Below are 18,884 nucleotides of genomic sequence, written 5' to 3'. Positions count from 1 at the left end.
ACAGCACAGGCTGCACGGGAAGTGGTCAGACGTTTCCTTAACTAACTAAACCCACTAACAAGTCTCTTCCACGTTCTCAACACACTGTATCCCGCGGATGACACAAAGACGAGGAGAAATGACCTGGCCCTCAGCCTCAACTTTTAACTACAGAAACAAAGAAAGGAAACCCATATTTTATTTGAATTCTGTGGTATTAGGAACTTTCACATCAACCTAACATGCCCTGTGAGAAAAGTGTTTTCCCAGGTTTACAAACAGTAGAACTAAGGCTCAGAGAAGTGAAGTAATGTGTGCGCACACACACACACGAGCACACTTATGCCCGGAGGAGCAGCATATTAATGACACAAGCAGAAACGTGGGGCTTGCTATGAGAACACCAAGAAGACAGGTCTGATGGGAGCAGATTCATGAAGAAGCAACAGAAAAGACATGGAAAGACAAGATGGGTCTGAACTGAAAGCCAGCAGGTGCCGAGCTGAGGAGGTCATCACCAAGTTCAAGTCCAGAAGTGACAGGCTGGGGCTGAGAGGCATGAGGGCAGGACCACGAACCACAGAATGCAGGCGGGTCTGGCCCACCCCCCAGTCTGTGGTCTGCACGCTGGGCTGACAGGGAAGAGTCCTCTTTCTGACATACTGAAGAGACGATCTTGCAAAAACCACTCCGGAGGAACAGCTGCTGCCCTGACTCAGCCATGCACGGCTGGGAGGAGCGGCCACAGGCGCACAGGACGGAGCGAGGCGGGCACAGAGGTGCAGGGATGGTCCCGAGCTCAGGGAGCCAGAGCACACCTCAGCTTCCTGAGTGAGTGGGCAGAAGAGACAGGCCTCGAAGGGTCCACGGTGACTTTCAGCATAAACAGCCGAAGGCGAGGAGAAAAAAAAAAGAAATTCCTACTTCTGAGGCACGAGGAGAAGTGATGTAAAACTTGTCAACATTTAAGAAAGATGTCAGCAGAGTTAAGAAACAGACCACACACTGACAGGCAAAGAAGGCAGACAGGACCGGGCCTTGAACACGAGGACCAACACTGTTCCTGGAGGGTTCTTTTTGCCTTTGCATCGCAGACTTGCAGCAAAAGATGCCAGAAATACCAGCGATGACAAAAGCCAGCCCTCTCAGCTGAAGGACCAGAAGTGGGCGGTCCTTCCAGACAGAAAACTTCAGAAGACGCAGTCTACTCCGTCCAGTAGACAGACGACAGAGTCTACTCTGTGGTCTACCCCACTAGAGAGACGTAACCATGACAGATGGTACTCCAGCAAGGGCGGACAGGTTAGTGAACAAAATAGAATCTTCGCAGAGGCACGCATATACCCAGTCAACTGCCTGTCAAGAAAGGCTCCAAAGGAATTTATGGGGCAAGGAAAGTCTTCAGCAAGTGGCGCAGAGTAACCATGTGGGGAAGAGAGGTCAGCCCTCCATCGCATCACCATAAAGTGTGCATGACCAACTAGACACAGCAGTTCACTGCTAACAACTTAAAACTTCTAAATAAAACACATTTGTGAGCCCTTGGGGGTAGAATTTCCCAGACAGGAACAGAAAGCAATTAACTACAGAATTAAAAGTCCACAAACTAGACTTTTTATCAAAAGCAAAAACTTTTGCTCATCAAAAGACACTAGGAAGAAAATTAAGAGTCAAGGCCAAGATGTGGAGAACACACTTACAGTGTGTGTGTGTGTGTGTTTGTGTCTCACAAAAGACTTAAATCCAGGATATATACAGAACCTCTACAATTCAACAATAAACAATCCAAAACAAAAATAGGCAAAATCAAGCAAACAATTTACAAAAGAAAGTCTATGACTGGTCAATAAGCCCATGAAAAAACCCTCACATCACTAAACATCAAAGAAATGGAAATTAAAACCACAACAAGCTATCAATAGACACCATCCCAAATGGCTGAAGTGCAAACACAGCTATAATTCCTAATGTTGGTGAGGATGTGGGGCACTAGAAATTTAATACATTGCTGGTGGGAATGTAACATTTAACCACTTTGGAAAAGTATTACTATTTGGCAGTATCTTCTAGTTAAATCCTTACCTTATGACCCAGCAATTCCACTCCTGAGTATTTACCCCAGAGAAATGGAAACATGTTCACACAAAGGCATGATCAGAGTAACTGTATTCATAACAGATAAAAAACAGAATCACATTGCCATTAACAAGACTGGATAAACAAGCAGTAATACAAGCGGTAATATATTCACACAATGGAATACTAGCATTTTTTGAAATAAACAAGTCATTCATACAACAAAACAGATGAACTTCAAGACAGCACTGCAGACACCCAAGATTACATAGTGTATGACTATTTACATGAAGTTCTGGAAGAGGCAAACATCTCCATCACAAGAATCTAGAACTGTGGTCCTGGCGTTTGGGGAAGAGGCAGGGACGGAGTACAGAGCAGCTAGAGAGAACTCTCCAGGGTGATGGCTGTGTTCTATGTCCTGACAGGCATGTGGGCTACACACACATACACATTTGCCGAAACACGTCTTAATGAAACACCGCTGACACACACACTGTTGTGTTAGTTTCAGGTGTACTAGTGCTTTGACATTTCCGTCCATTTTGAAATGATGACCAGTGGTGAGCCTAGTAACCACCTGTCTCCACACAAAGTTATTTCAACATTATTCCACATTCCTTATGCTGCACGTTACATCCTGAGGCTTTTCTTTTAATAACCAGGGGTTTGCACCTCCTGATCCCCTTCATCTATTCAACCCTCCACCTCCTTCCCTTCTGGCAACCACACATTTGTTCTCTGCATCTATGAGTCTATTTTCATTTTGTCTTATTTTTCAGATTCTACACATAACTGAGATCATATCTGTTTTCTCTGTCCGACTTATCTCACTTAGCAAAATGCCCTCTAGATCTACCCATGGGGTCACACACACACACGAAAAATTAAACTGTGCCTATCACTGAATATAAATTAGCCCTCAATAAAATCTCACAGATTAGGGGAAAAGCCACGGATGCTATGCAGAGATGATCATAAGCCATTAAAAATATGAACTCTCCTCAAATGTTGCCACTCTTACCCTAATGGTTGACATCCCCTCCCAGCCCCCCATACCCAAAATCACTGCAATAGGAATGTCTATTTCCAGTCTTTCCCAAATGAAAACCTATGGCTACTTGGGGAAAAATCTCTCTCCAGAGAGAATTTAAGGGAAAAAAATGTGACTTCTATAATAACTAACAAAAACTAATAAAAGTATATAGCAAAAACAATACATCTAGAATTTTACTTTAGAATCCCCCAAATTATACCTTTGAAATTAAATATTTCATGTAAAAAGAATAGTTATGACAGTTTTAACTGGGGTAAAGCCAAAAATAAGTTTCACAAAATCAGACTCAAACTTAATAAAGACTTAAAAAACTTCGCTCCTCTAAAGAACCAGGATATACACTGTTCCCAACAGTCTCTTCCCCTCATGTACCAGTATTAATCAGCACACGTAAGAGGAACCACTCACCCATGCCAAAGGACAGAGCAGTATCAGCAGGAAAGACAGACTGCTAAACTGAAGTCTCCTGAAACGAGGTTTTGAAAATAACTCTAATGACTCATTAAATCTGATAATATCTACACAGACAAGGGCCTCTTCCAAAAAACCAACAGCTTGCTTAACTAGTTCACAAGTTAAACAAATCCAATATTTATAAACAATTTTTATTAAATATAGCCTAAAAGTCACTGGAAGCAGCTTTTCCTTAGTTTTTATGGTTTTTAAAAATAATCTGGGGAGGGGGGAATCAGGAAGGGGAACACATGTAAATCCACAGCTGATTCATGTCAATGTATGGCAAAAACCACTACAATACTGAAAAGTAATTAGCCTCCAACTAATAAAAATAAATGAAAAAAATAAAAAATGAAAATAATAAAGTGGTATCTGCAAAAAAAAATAAATAATAATAATAATCTGTAAATGGAAAGTCTCTAACCTAAATTTCTACCAAGGAATCCAGACACTGGCTCGTTAGTATATACTGAGCACTGACTCCCATTAACCTACTATCTGGGGGTGTCCAACTTCATAAGCATGTGTGCATACAAAATACATTCTTGTTCTTCAGATTTTCTCAGAATTAAAGAGCATCCAGATCACAAGGGACCACTAAGCACCAACACCATACGTGCAGAGACCCCTCGGAGCACACCATGAGGCCTCAGGGAACAAGGGACAGAGACGATTACCAGGCAGGAACAGGACAAGCAAATCACAAAAGATCATGATCAGCTTGCCAAACAGGACACTGGAAATTTACAGACAATAAACAAACATATTCAAAATTCTGATAAGAAAACCAGTTTCAACCACCACCCAAGTGTACAGGTAGAATAAAGACACTTCAGACACACAGGGGCAAGGACTGTATTCCCTGCACACTTGCCCAAGAGACTTGACGACCTGAGATGTGACCTGATGGGCAGCAAAGAATCCAGGAAAAGCAGGCCTGTGGCCAGCTGGTGACACAGTCCCCGTGACCCAGGGAAGAAGGGTTCCAAGACATCTGCCTGTGTGGAAAAGAATAAGAAGACTGGAGCTTTGGGAACAAATCTGCCATAAAAACAGAGTAAAAAACAAATAACAGTAAGAGACAACCGTTAACTTTAAGAAAAAAGGTAGATGGGAAAATGAAACTGTAGTCCTCTGCCTGGCTCAGGATTACACAATGCTTCGGTAATAATCACAATGAAAACGATGGATGCTGACTGATGGAACCAAACGCTCTGCAGGGCATGACTATGCTGGAGGGCTGGGGGCAGGGGACCCGGGGAAGCACCTCAGAGACCCAAATCCTCATCCACCTAACGCCCCGGTAACAGAGGACATCCAAAACTGCCATCTTCAAAAACAGCAGTTTAAGGATATTACTTAGGTAAAGGAAATAAACACCAAAACAAATAGCTGAAAGGCAACCTTCAGCTATAAAACTTGGGGGGTAGGGAACACAGCATTTTGCCTATGAGTCTTGACACTGGGATGGGGTCCCCAAGGCCACCCTGGGGTAATCGATTCACTAGGAGGACTCAGATCAGTAAGCACACAGTCAAGCTCAGGCTAAGACTTATTACAGAGAAAGGATACAAAGCAAAAAAAAGCAAAGGACAAGGGGCTGAGTCCAGAGGAACCAGGCGTATGCTCCCAAGGCCCCCTGGCAGGGGAGACATGGGGACACATATGAAGCACCAGGGGTTTCTGACTGCTCCTCAGTCAGCCCAAGGTCCCCGAGGAGACCGGTCACAGCAATGTTCTCTGTGGAGCGGGTACTGAAGTCCCAGACTCCCAGAAAGAAGGCAGGAACTCTGCATAAATCAGGCTATTCTACAAACTGCTGAGGCCCAATAACCACACTTCTCACTTACACAAAATTTTATAGGCCGTAAGGAACTCTACTCCTCAAGGGATTTCTCTTAAGACATGAATATTACTATTCAAGAAAAAAAAACAAAACCAAGTTTACAAGCTGAGATGAGGCAAGTAATCCTTCAGATGAAGTGGGCTTAGAGGGTTTCCTATCGTCCACAGCGAAGTCCCTGTCGCACTATCACACGCGAGGTTCACAGCCTGTGCCCATGACGCACAGCAGTATCCACATTGCAGAACCACGCATACCCCCACAGACCAACTCTCATCCCTCTGGGTTGTTACATAATTGGTCCTTCAAAACTTCCAACTTTTGTTCAGGTCTATGAGGACAGATGAGCCTGGCGGGCTACAGCCCATGGGGTCACAAACAATTGGGCACGACTGAGCGACTAAACAACAAGTACTTTAATAGACATTTTACTCCTGAGTTACTGTTCCTTTTCTGTAGTCTTCTTATATATCATCAAACTTAATCTTTATTTTAATTTCCCCCCCACCCCTAGGAGCTTAGCGAAAAAACTTTTAATTAGTGTCCCATATGCCATAGAGAAATTCACTGAATGACACAGTGATTTATGTTTTCTACTCAGATTCTCAACATTCTCAGTGTCGTTGATTAAAATATGCCTAAGAGGTCTTCCCTGGTAGTCCACTGTCCAATGCAGGGGACATGGGTTTGATCCCTGACCGGAAAGATTCAACATGCTGCGGAGCAACTAAGCCTGTGTGCCATAACTCCTGAGCCTGTGCTCCAGAGCCCGGGAGCCGCGACCTGTGCTCCGCAATGAGAAGCCCGAGCACCACTGGCAGGGAGCCCCCGTTTGCTGCAACCACAGGAAGTCCAAGTGCAGCAATGAGGACCAGCACAGCCTAAAGTAAATCAGTAAATAATAAAACATCTCTAAGATACAGGTTATCAAATCAGTCTAAAAGATGTGAAATTCCAAAGTTCATGATAATGAATATGAACCTATGAATGTCTTTTTAACGTTGACAATAACTATTACATGACTATTAACAATAAAACAGAAAAATTCACATTTTAGGAAACTGATATAATGCAATATAAAATCAACCTCTGGATGAAACACAAATCTGCAAAGCACGGACTATGTCCATTAGTTAGGTGAACATAAAAACTCTGAGGTTCAGAACTCCAGGTGTCAGGAAATGAGCAGCCAGAACATACAGTATCTAGCAGCCAGAAATAATTCCACCTCTGCCTGGGCTGAAAGGCTGGGGAGGACACAGTTCAGTTCTGCATACAGCTGTCCAAATCAAAGGGCATATATGTATAGTAAGTATGGAGAGAAAAGTCCACTGCCTTTACACAAAATCAAAAGTGCTATATCATCAGCAGTCACAAACACCGAAGACCAAAAAAAAGTTTTCTTATAAAAAAAACCTTGTGACCTAAGTGAGAAGGAAATCCAAAACGAGGGGGTATGTGAACACATACAGCCAATTCACTTTGCTGTACTGCAGAAACACAACACTGTACAGGAACTATACTCCAGTAAAAACTGAATTTTAACAAACTTAATAAATATCATTTGGAACTTAACAGTAAAACAGCACTTTTTTAAAGTAACAGTATACCCTTTGGCTGGGGGACAGGTGGTATCTTTCCTGCCATATCTCATACTCACATGATCTAGTCTCAAGTAAATCTTAACTCAGAACTTAGCATGGAAACAGGGGAGCCCAATAAACCTCATTTAATAATTTTTAAAACACACACCATCGGTTACAATAGAAAGTGGGTAAAAGCATCTAGTCCATTGTTCCCCAACAGTGTGCAGAGGGACCCAGGGCACTGCGAGCAAACTCCACGGGTCTGGGGTAGCTCAAACTGAGGGAAGCACAGTGCTCCTCGACACCTGTCAGACACTGCACAACTACCAGAAAAGAAGGAGCCTTTCAACACTCGACTGTGCACGTTCCCTTCCACAGCACACCTCCATAAAGCAGGGTTTTCTAGAGGTTTTTAAAAAATCAACATGAAACAAGAAATAAGGGTGGTGATGTTTAATCTGATTGCAAAGTATCATAAGCTGCACAGTGTTCAATGGACACACACAGACCACTAATTTTAGTTACTTAAGATTAGGATAAAAATTATTTTCTCTTTCTGCTTATGTGTATGATTTTTTTCAAATGGCTACTAAGCTGCCTGTCAAGTGGGCCTTAGGAAGCATCACAAGGAACAAAGCTAGTGGAGATGATGCAATCCCAGCTGAGCTATTTCAAATCCTAAAAGGCAATGCTGTTAAAGTGCTGCACTCAATATGCCAGCAAATTTGGGAAACTCAGCAGTGGCCACAGGCCTGGAAAAGGTCAGTTTTCATTCTAATCCCAAAGAAAGGCAATACCAAAGAAATGTTCAAATTACCACACAACTGCACTCATCTCACACACTCGCAAAGTAATGCTCAAAATTCTCCCAGCCAGGCTTCAACAGTATATGAACCGTGACCTTCCAGATGTTCAATCTGAATTTAGAAAAGGCAAAGGTCCATCAAGTCAAAGCTATGGTTTTCCAGTAGTTACGTATGGCTGTGAGAGTTGGATTATAAAGAAAGCTGAGTGCCGAAGAACTGTGGTACTGGAGAAGACTCTCAAGAGTCCCTTGAACTGCAAGGAGATCAAACCAGTCAATGCTATAGGAAATCAACCCTGAATATTTACTGGAAGGACTGCTGCTGAAGCTGAAGCTCCAATACTTTGGCTACCTGATGCGAAGAACTGACTCATTGGAAAAGATGCTGATGCTGGGAAAGATCGAAGGCAGGAGGAGAAGGGGATGACAGAGGATGAGATGGTTGGATAGCATCACCGACTTGATGGACATGAGTTTGAGCAAGCTCTGGGAGTTGGTAATGGACAGGGAAGCCTGGTGTGCTACAGTCCATGGGGTCTCAAAGAGTTGGACGCGACTGAACTGAACTGAAAGTTGCTAAGACATAAATACGTATTTAGTTGTGTGAGTCTAACAATATAATTTAACATACTATTAAACATTTCCATTAGGCTGACGCCAGGTCTAATACATAAGATATGTATGAGACTGAAATATCAAGTCATAAAAGAAATGAAAGATGCTTGGAATCAAGACAAAAGGACTCAGAAGTCAACTAGAAGATGCTCCCACTGGCCAAGGATGCCAAAGAGAATGAATAAAATTAATAACTGCCAGGAACTAAAGTATCAAGTATATTTAAATCCATGAGTTCATATGGATATTTAAAAATAAAATTCACTGATCACTTTGGAGGATATGGGAACTAGAGAACCATGTAATTGTTTGGAATAACTGGCAAATAAAGGAGGGGGGAGCATTTATTCTGAACCTCCTATACAAAGTATAGTTCAGCCAAGTTTCCTTTTATCAAAATCTTCCATGTAATAAACAAAGAAATAAAAGACTATCACCACTTAATAAGCAATTTAAAAACAGACACTGGCAACGATCAATGGCTGTTAAGATCACAGACAAAAAAAAGACACCAGCCTGGAAAAACTAAACTGATAAAACCTTATTCTGATTAAGTCTCAAAATACAGGGACATACAATTTAGTTTATTTAGCTAATACTAAAGAAAAAGAGAGGGGAAGGAGGAAGAGTGGGAGAATGAACATAAAAATTAAGAGACTTAAGACCGAGAGAAGTAGGGGGCAACAGAGGATGAGATGGTTGGATGGCATCACCAACTCAATGGACATGAGTTTGGGTGAACTCCAGGAGTTGGTGATGGACAGGGAGGCCTGGCGTGCTGCGGTTCATGGGGTCGCAAAGAGTCGGACACGACTGAGCGACTGAACTGAACTGAAGACGGAGAATGAGAAGACAAGCCACAGACTAGAAGAAAATATTTGTATAAGACATACCTGATACAAGACCATTATCCAAAATATACAAAGAACTCTTAAAACTCAACAATAAGAAAACAAAACAATTTAAAAATGGGCAAAAGACCAGAAGAGAAACATCACCAAAAAACATACAAATGTCAAATAAGCATATGAAAAGATGTTCCATATCATACATCATTGGGGAATTACACATTAAAACAGCAATAAATGTGACAAAAATAAATCTAGATTTTAAAAATTTTTTTCTTAAAAATTTTTTTGTAACTGTGTGGTGATGAATGCTAACTAGATTTACTGTGGTGATCATTTCATAATACATACAAATACCAAATCTGGCTCTCAATTTGCAGTGCTTCTGATTTAATTTAGCCTCCAAATGATTATGATCATGCTTCATTTTATCAAGGTATCACTCTGAAAGCAACTCCAAACAAGTTCTGCTAGTATTTTTGTTGTTCAGCTAGTATTTTTGTTTTTAATTACTTTTAAGACAAAAGCTTCATATTTAAATATCTATACAACCTTTCCAGGTGATCAGTTTGATGGACTTCATTCAAACTGATCAACTGCAAAGAAACAGACCTAGCACCTGGTGTAGAGTTAGCACTCAACAAATAAAAGCCTCATTCCACGATTTACACTACGATAGTTTAGAACAGAAAGTATACATGTTTATACATTCTTTGCTCGTATGTGTATAAAACGCCTCTGGATGAATATACCAGAAAAGATTAAGTTGTGATCTCTTCAGTGTTATCCTTAATGGCTCACCCAGGCCCCCAGTTCTCAGTAAAGAAATTGGGAGAGACCCTGATGGGGAGAGAGAATATGGCACAGCTGCGGGTCTAAGTACTATCACCCTTCACAGACGGGGTTTCCTTATCTGTTAATATTGACACTGACCTGCCACAGCACTGCCAGAATTAAACAAAACAGTATTCCTGGTCTACAGCAGGTACTCAGTAAGCAGCAACAATAACAACTACACAAAAGCAACAATATAAAACTCCTGGACAAAACTTGAGATTTTATAAACTATATTCTCCACCCATGAAAGTGTGAAAAAGGAAGAGTTTTACTGTTTTTTCTTTCCTTGACTCCCATTTTAAATAACGTTCAGAAAATTATAAGTGCACTGTTAAGAAAAAAAATCATAAACAAATGTAAGAAGCCAAGAAGAAACCTGGAGGAAAAGTACTGACACTAAACATGACAATTACTTTGCAAATTAATAAACAAAAACAAAAAGCGACTGAGGATTTGAATCTGAAGCAAATACTCTTAAAATGAAAAAACAGGGAATTTAAGATTCTCTTTTTCACCCACCAATTTTCTAAACAGGAACAAGTTTGATAACCCAACATTGGGAGGGTGTGATGAAAGAGACTGTCACATGCTACTGGTAAAAGTGTAAACTGACTCATTTAGAAGGCAATTCAGCAGTATCTACCAAAAATTATCATTCTGACCTAGCAAATTCACTGTTAAACCTTGTCCCCCAATAGACAAAAGTAAGCAAAGTCCTGATTTTGATGGCCAAAATCCTTTATTATGTTGCATCTCTACAAGCACCTCAAATTCTTTATGAAAAAAGCAAAGAACAGAGAAAAAAACTAACCCAACTATATGCTGTCTACAAAAGACTTATGTGAACTATAGTAACAGAGGCAGCCTGATAATGCATGGAGTGCTAAATAAACAGATGGAGTAACGTTGGTAAAATGAGAGCCTGAGTGCTCAGCTGCTAAATCGTGTCCAACTCTTTGCAACTCCATGGACTGTAGCTCACCAGACTCCTCTTCCATGGGATTTCCCAGGCAAGAATACTGAAGTGCATTGCCATCTCCTTCTCCAAAAATGATAGCTTAAGGAACTCCAAAAGTTCACCCTCCAGAAAAGCCAACTAAAACCAGTCAAAATCCACTTTTTCACAACCCTGGAAACTAACCAGAAGCTTGCAGCAATTCAGGGAGCATTTATTCAAGAAAAACAGCTGAATCTTAGTGAGAAAGTAGGATTTTGTGATATTTAACTCACTCTGATCCTATCCTGGGCTTCCCAGATCAGTGGCAGCCTTGAAAATAACAGCCCACATTCCCAGCACTGGCACAGCAGAACAAACCTCATTCACAAACAAACTGAAATTATTATACCAGGCTCTCTGGAAGACCTACCTGCAGAAGAGGCCTGCCTTGTCTCACCTAAATGCAGTTACCTCAGAACTTTCCCCACGTCCAGGGCTAAGCCCACTAGGGTGCAGGCAGAGAGAGGTGTTAGCCGTTGCCCCCGAAGCAACAGGCAACAGCTGGAGTCAACACTCCCTCCAAATCATGAGAAGAAAGGCTAAGCCGAGAGATGTTCTGGGGAAGACCTTGAACTGCTGCAACAAATTCCTGGAAATCAGGAGAAACATGGATGCCCAGCGCCACGCACATGCTCAGGACACAGAATTCCTGGCTGATAATTTTTCCTTGCAGTAGTGTGACTGTGTCATCCCACTGCCTTCTGGTTCCTGTGGTTTCTGATGAGAAGTCAGCTGATGATGACACTGAGGATCCCTTGTATGTGATGAGCCACTTCTCTCGTTACTTTCAAGATTCTCTCCTTGTCTTTGTCTTTAAACCAGTCGATTAAGAAGTGTCTTAGGTGGATCTCATTGAGCTCATCCCACCCGAGAAAGCCCACCCCACTCACCTCTGGATGATATTGACATCTGCACAGACAGAAACAAAGGCTAAGCCCAAAGTTGTCAAGTGGCTGAGTGCTGAAGCTACATCCAAGAGACACACAGCTGTTCTGGTAGCTTACTGCTCTGCTAATGATTAAGCATTAGCAGCCAAGAGAATAAAACAGGAATAAACATAACCAAGGAGGTGAAAGACTTATACACTGATAACTACAAAACACTGCTGAGAGAAACTAGAGTAGACCTAAATAAACTCCTTTTTAATGGGACAATTCAGTACTGTTAAGATGACAAAGTACTGCTGTAATTCAAAATGATCTATAGACGCAAGGCAAAACTTCAACAAGCCTTATTGCAGAAATGGAAATCTGATCCCCAGTACGGAATCGAAATGGGCCTCAAATACCCACACAAAAATAATGAAGAAGAACAAAGGGGGAAGACTCACACTTCATAATTTCAGAAGCAATTACAGAACTAGAGTAACCAAAACAATGTGGTATTGGCATCGGGATAAGCATACAGACCTATAGAATCGATCTGAAGAGTCCAGAATAAACCCAAACATCTATGGTCAACTGATTTCAACAAATGTGTCAAGACTATTCCATGGGAAAGAAATGGTCTCTTCAACAGATAGGAATTATCCCATTCCTATTCCTATTCCATTCCTATCCCATTCCTAATCTAATTATCCCATTAGATTTCCATGTACAAAAAACAGGCCCTATCTCGGACCATATACAAAAATTCACTCAAAATGAACCAACACCTACATATAAGAAATAAAACTATAAAACTCCTAGAGGAAAGCAGAGTGTAAATCTTCATGCCTGTGGATTTGGCAATGGATTCACAGATACGACACCAAAATCACAAGTAACAAAAGAAAAAAACCAATAAATTCTACTTCATCAAAATGAAAACTTCTGTAGATCAGAGGGCATTATCAAGAAAGTAAAAAAGACTACCCAGAGAGCAGAAGAAAGTATTTGCAGATCACATATACTGATAAGGGGCTTCCCAGATGGCTCAGCTCCTGGAATGCAGGAGGCACAGGAGATGCGGGTTCAATCACTGGGTTAGGAAGATCCCCTATAAGAGGAAATGGCAACCCACTCCAGTATTCTTGCCTGGAAAATTCCATAGACAGAGTTTGCTGGGCCATGGGGTCGCAAAACAGTAGTAAACAACTGAGCATATACTGATAAGGGTCTACCATCCAGAATATACAAAGGAACTCTCACAACTCAACAACAAAAAGACAAACAACCCAATGCTAAGCTAGGAAAAGGACCTGAATAAATCTCTCTCCAAAGAAGATATACAAATGGAAAAATAAAAATAAAAAGAAGATATACAAATGGCCAATAAGCACATGAAAAGACGTTCAACATCATCAGCCACCAGGAAAATAAATGCAAACCAAACCCACAATAAGTTACCAATTCACATCTACCAGGATAGTTTAAATTTTCAAAAACCAGAAAATAACAAGTGTTGGTGAGGATATGGAGAAATGAGAATCTTTACACTGGAGAGTGAAGTGGTGCAGCTGCTTTAGGAAAGAGTTTAGAAGTTCCTCAAACTGTTCCAACATAAAAGTCACTACATGATCCAGCCAATTCTACTCTTAGGTATGATAGTTCTTCCTTGCAGTAGCGTGACTGTGTCATCCCACTGCTTTCTGGCTCCTGTGGTTTCTGATGAGAAGTCAGCTGATGATGACACTGAGGATCCCTTGTATGCAATGAGCCACTTCTCTCATGAAAAACAATGAAAACAAGTATCTACAAAAAACGCTGCACATGATTATTCACACCAGCACTAAAAATGGTCATAATGTAGAAAGAACTTAAATGTTCAACAACTTATGAATAAACAAAATGTGGTAATAACCAACCAGTGGAATATTCTCAGCAATGAAGAGGAATGGAGTCCTGACACCTGCTACAAAATGGACAGGTCTTGAAAACATGATGCTGAGTAAAAGTTGGTCACAGATGATCACATATATGATTCCATGTACATGAAATGTCCGAAAGAGGCAAACCCACAGAGACAGGAAGTAGATTAGTGGTTGCTAGTGAGTGGGAGCAGAGGGAAAGGTGAGTAGCTGATAACGAAGAAGAGCAGTAATGAAAAGATTCTAAAACTGATTGCAGGTGTGACTGCACCCCTACACATACTAAAAACACTTTAAATTGTACACTTTAAAAGGATCAATTTTATGTTATATGAATATTTTAAAAAAGGTAGCATAAGGAAAATGCCAGCAATTTCACTCTCCTCTTTCACCCTCATCAAGAGGCTCTTTAGTTCCTCTTTGCTTTCTGCCATTAAAGTGGAAGCATCTGCATATCTGAGGTTGCTGATATTTCTCCTGGCAATCGTGATTCCAGCTTGTGATTCATCTAGCCTGACATTTCGCATGATGTACTCTACATGTAAGTTAAATAAGCAGGATGACAATATACAGTCTTGCATAGTCCCTTCCCAATTTCAAACCAGTCAGTTGTTCCATGTAAGGTTCTAATTATTGCTTCTTGACCCACATACAGGTTTCTTAGGAGACAGGGAAGGTGGTCTGGTATTTCCAACTCTCTAAGAATTTTCCACAGTATCTTGTAATCTACACAACCAAAGGCTTTCACGTAGTCGAGGAAGCAGATGTTTTTCTGGAATTCCCTTGCTATCTCTATGATCCAACCAATGTTGGCAATTTGATCTCTGGTTCCTGTGCCTTTTCTAAACCCAGCTTGTGTATCTGGAAGCTCTCCATTCATGTCCTACCGAAGCCTGCCTAGCTTGAAGGATTTTGAACATAACCTTACTAGCATGAGAAATGAGCACACTTTTATAGTAATTTGAACACTTTGGCACTGCCCTTCTTTGGGGCTGGAATGAAAAGTTAAGATCATGGCATTCGGTCCCATCATTTCATGGCAAATAGAAAGGGAAAAAGTAGAAGCAGTGATAGATTTTATCTTCCTGGGCTCCTAAATCACTGCAGATGGTGACTGCAGCCATAAAATTAAAAATGCTTGCTTCTTGAAAGAACAGCTATGGCAAACCTAGACAGAGTATTAAAATGCAAATACACATTTTGCCGACAAATGTCCATATCTTGACACATATGACAAAGCCATAGTTTTTCCAGTAGTCATGTACGAAAGTGAGAAACTACCAAGACGACTGAGTGGTGAAGAAGCAATGCTTTCAATTCTGGAGAAGACTCTTGAGAGTCCCTTAGACTGCAAGGAGATCAAACTAGTCAATCCTAAAGGAAATTAATCCTGAATATTCATTGGAAGAACTGATGCTAAAGCTCCAATACTTTGGCCACCTGAAGAGAAGAGCCAATTCATTCAAAAAGACCCTGATGCTCAGAAAGATGCAAGGCAAAAGAAGAGGGCAGCAGAGGAAGAGACACTTAGCATCACTGATTCAACAGACATGAATCTGAGCAAACTGTGGGAAACAGTGAAGGACAGGGAAGCCTGGCGTGTCGCAGTCCATGGGGTCATAGAGAGTCAGACAGGACTTAGCGAATGAACAACAACAAGGAAAAAGCAGGCTCAGGTCTTTGCCAAATTAAAAGTTCCTTCCTATCCCTTTAGTAACCTCTGGTAACACTTCTTCCTGTTCTCTTCACAGCTGAAGATTTGTTTATTCTTGAAATAATCTACATTGGCTTTCTCCACTCTGACTTTCCACTTACACCTCAATTCAATCGAACAGTTCCCTCCCCAGATGACAGCACTAAGCAGGATGCTATGAAAGTGCTCTCAGTTATCAAATTCAACAAACTCCGAACAACCCAGTTTTCCTCAAGTTCTCAAAGGAAGCATATCGCTTCCTTTATTTTTTATTTATTTTTTTTCTGGAGAGGCAGTTGTGAAGTACAGCTTCCTTCTGAAATGATCCATCTTGGGCTTCTACACCATTGTCTCATGATTTCCTGATTTCTAAACACATGGGAATTTCTCTTTTCAGTTCTTCTTCAATTTGGCTTCAAATGCTATTATTCTCCACGGCCTATTTCAGGACTATTCTCCATCCGGAAACTCTTCTTATGTCATGTTACCCAGTGAAAGGCTTCAGGTACCACCTATAATAGATCCTGATGCCTCTCCTATCAAGCCCTTTCCTGTGTGCTCCGAAACCACACACCTGACCCTGCAGCAAGCATTTCCACCTGCATGTTCTATAGGTAACTCCTACTCAATTTATCCAAAAGCCAAAATACTATTCCTCCCCAGATCTGCTGATCTTCCTGAATTCCCTCAGTGTGCTTTCCCGCTGTCTATTCAATCACCCAAATTAAAATCCACAGTTATCTTGTCCTACTATTTCTCTCTCACTTTCCAAATCCAATTTTCACTGAATCCAGTTAATTCTACCTTGTTAATATTTGTGCTATTAACTTACTCCTCTGCATCTCCACTGACCCTACCTTAGTTTAGGCCATTATCTGTCACCTCAAATATTGCAAAAACTGTTCACTGTCCTCCTACACCCTGCCTTGTCTTCCCTCCATCCCTTCTGACATCTATATGAGACCAGAGTGATCTTCCTAAAATGAAAACCTTATCATTTCTCTTGCCTGGTTAAAATTCATATGCTGTATTATTACCAAGCGAAAAAGCCCTCGAGAACCCTTAGGATGGCATGGGGACCAATCTGTGCAGCCTGAACTTCTGCTACTGACCCCATAAGCCCATGCTACAGCTGCAGAGAACGACTTTCCATTCTCGCAATCCTCTGGTTCAACGTTCCCTTGGCCTGAACCTCTTTTCCTGCAATTTTTGCCTCGGCCATGTCAAAGCCTTCCTCAAGTTTAAGGACATAAAGTCTAAAACACCTAATACAATGCCTGACACACAGGGAGGAGTTACAATGGGGAGAGAGGCTTAGGCCTCTTCATTCTGTCTCAGTGACTCCCATCTGCTTTGAGGTAAAGCTGAAATTACTTCACCTGTCTACAAGACTCTTCCTAATTTGGCCTCTGCCTACCTCCTGGGTTTCACAGCTTGCCACCACCCTCCACCCTTGTGGGCCATACCTGCAGATCCCACACTCACTCTGTAAGTTTGGACTCCTGGCTTTTCTCAAACAGATCCTCCTAACGAAATGCCCATCCTGTCTGATCCTGTCTCCTCACTGTTCTCAGCCCTTCCCATACACTTTTCCCTACCACTGCCCCCTTCCACACTCTCCTCCCCGTCCCTTAAAACTCTGACCACTACCTCCCTTCTATACCCTCTGTGCCCCTGGCCTTCCTCCAGTCAAAGCAACCTCAGAAACACACTGTCTTCATGGAAGTTCACGTAAGAGATAAAGTCTTAGCATCCTGAAGGCAGGGGCACTGCCTTATCCATCTGTAAGTCTTCACAGCACCTGCTACACAGAAATTAAACTAAATGACCTGCACTTTTACTTATTTTCTCTACATACACTAACAAAAACTTCTATTAGAGATTTTCTTCCAGAAAAGAAAGAACATACTTCTGGGTTACATTTTGGGCCCAATCCCTCCTTGTAAAGGAAACACCGTAATTAAAGTTAATATGCACTTTCTGATACCACTTCTATTTTTCTAAATCAAGGGAGAAATGATCCCTGGAAGACCTGAAAAGATAAATACTATTTTAAAAACATAATAAATTATCTCTCGCAGCTTTGAGATACTCTGTTTAAAGAATTACTTCCCAGCGGCTCCTGTTAAGCTAGCCCACCTCACTTCCTTTTACGGGTCACTCTGAAAGGTGTAAGCCCCTCTGCTAACTTCCTTCCTGCCGGCACCATCTGCCGAAACAGCTGACAGCAATTAACTCGTCCTCAGGAAAACACTCAGAAAGGAGTTACCAAGTGGCCAAGCAAGTTCGGAAGGCGGAAAATGGATTACCTTTCTCATTTCCACACAACAAGACTCCGTGACCAGCGAACCGCCCGTGGCCGGCGCCTTCCGGAGAACGTGAGCGCCTCTCCGCCGAGCACCTGCACCGCCCCCGGGGCCGCAGGGCTGGGACCCGCCCGCTCCAGCCACACAACCCGCGGTGACCGGCTCCTGACCCGGCGCGTCCACGTGAACGCGGCGTCCAAATCGCAGCACTTTCACCCGCACGGTCAAAACCGCTCGAGATAATACTTGATCACCTTCGAGCACTCAAACAGGCCTTAGGGGAAGATGCTCTGCTTGCTCAGGGCGGAGGCTCTGGAGTCACGGCTCCCAAACCCGAGGGGCGTGAGGACTTGAGGGAGGCTCGGGTGTGGGCTATGCGGGGAAAACTGTTTCACTCTCACGACGGTTAAAACAAGAAATAAACAAACAAACAAACAAAAAACCCGAAAGCCACCCCACAGCTGACCTCCACAAGAGCCTGTGGGCACAAGCCCACCTGACGAGGAGTTCTGAGAATTCCCAGCTCGGACCTGCCGGCGCACCGGAGCACCCCCGCGCCCACCAGCCTCCCTCCGCGCCGGGCGCGCACCGGGGACCCTCCAGCATCCCGGCCGCGGTTACGTAAAAGCCTGAGTCCCTCTCCGCCATCCGAGGCCCGGGCCCCGGGGAAGGGCCCGGCTTCCACCCTCCCTGCCCGGACCCAAGAGCCTCGGCCGGCGAGCGGAGGAATGGGCTGCGCGGGCCGGAGCCGCGGACCAGCGCCCGGCCCCGCCGCCCCGGCAGCCACGCCCCCGCCCCGCCACCCGGCCGCGAGAGCCCGGCCCGCTGCCTGACAGACGCCGCGGGGAGGCGTGAGGACGGCTGCAGGCACCGGGCCCCGCCGCGACCGCCGCCAGCCACTGACCTGCGCCGCCGCCGCGCGACCGCCAGCCGCCGCAGCCGCCGCCTCCTTGCTCTCACGCTGCTGCCGCCGCGGCCGCCTCCTGCGCTGCGCCCCC

General features: G+C 43.0%; 1 protein-coding gene across 1 annotated transcript in view; it reads right to left on the bottom strand.

The window, feature by feature from the left end:
- RALBP1 (ralA binding protein 1) overlaps positions 1-18,874 on the bottom strand; it is a 43,944-nt gene extending 25,070 nt beyond the window's left edge. Inside the window, exon 1 of the mRNA XM_061131099.1 lies at positions 18,791-18,874. The gene's annotated coding sequence lies outside the window, so the exon portion shown is untranslated. The remainder of the gene's footprint in view (positions 1-18,790) is intronic.
- Positions 18,875-18,884: the final 10 nt, after the last annotated feature.

The sequence above is a fragment of the Dama dama genome, chromosome 27 (genome assembly GCF_033118175.1).
Source record: "Dama dama isolate Ldn47 chromosome 27, ASM3311817v1, whole genome shotgun sequence".
Classification (NCBI taxonomy): domain Eukaryota; kingdom Metazoa; phylum Chordata; class Mammalia; order Artiodactyla; family Cervidae; genus Dama; species Dama dama.
This window is presented reverse-complemented; position numbering and strand designations above follow the sequence as displayed.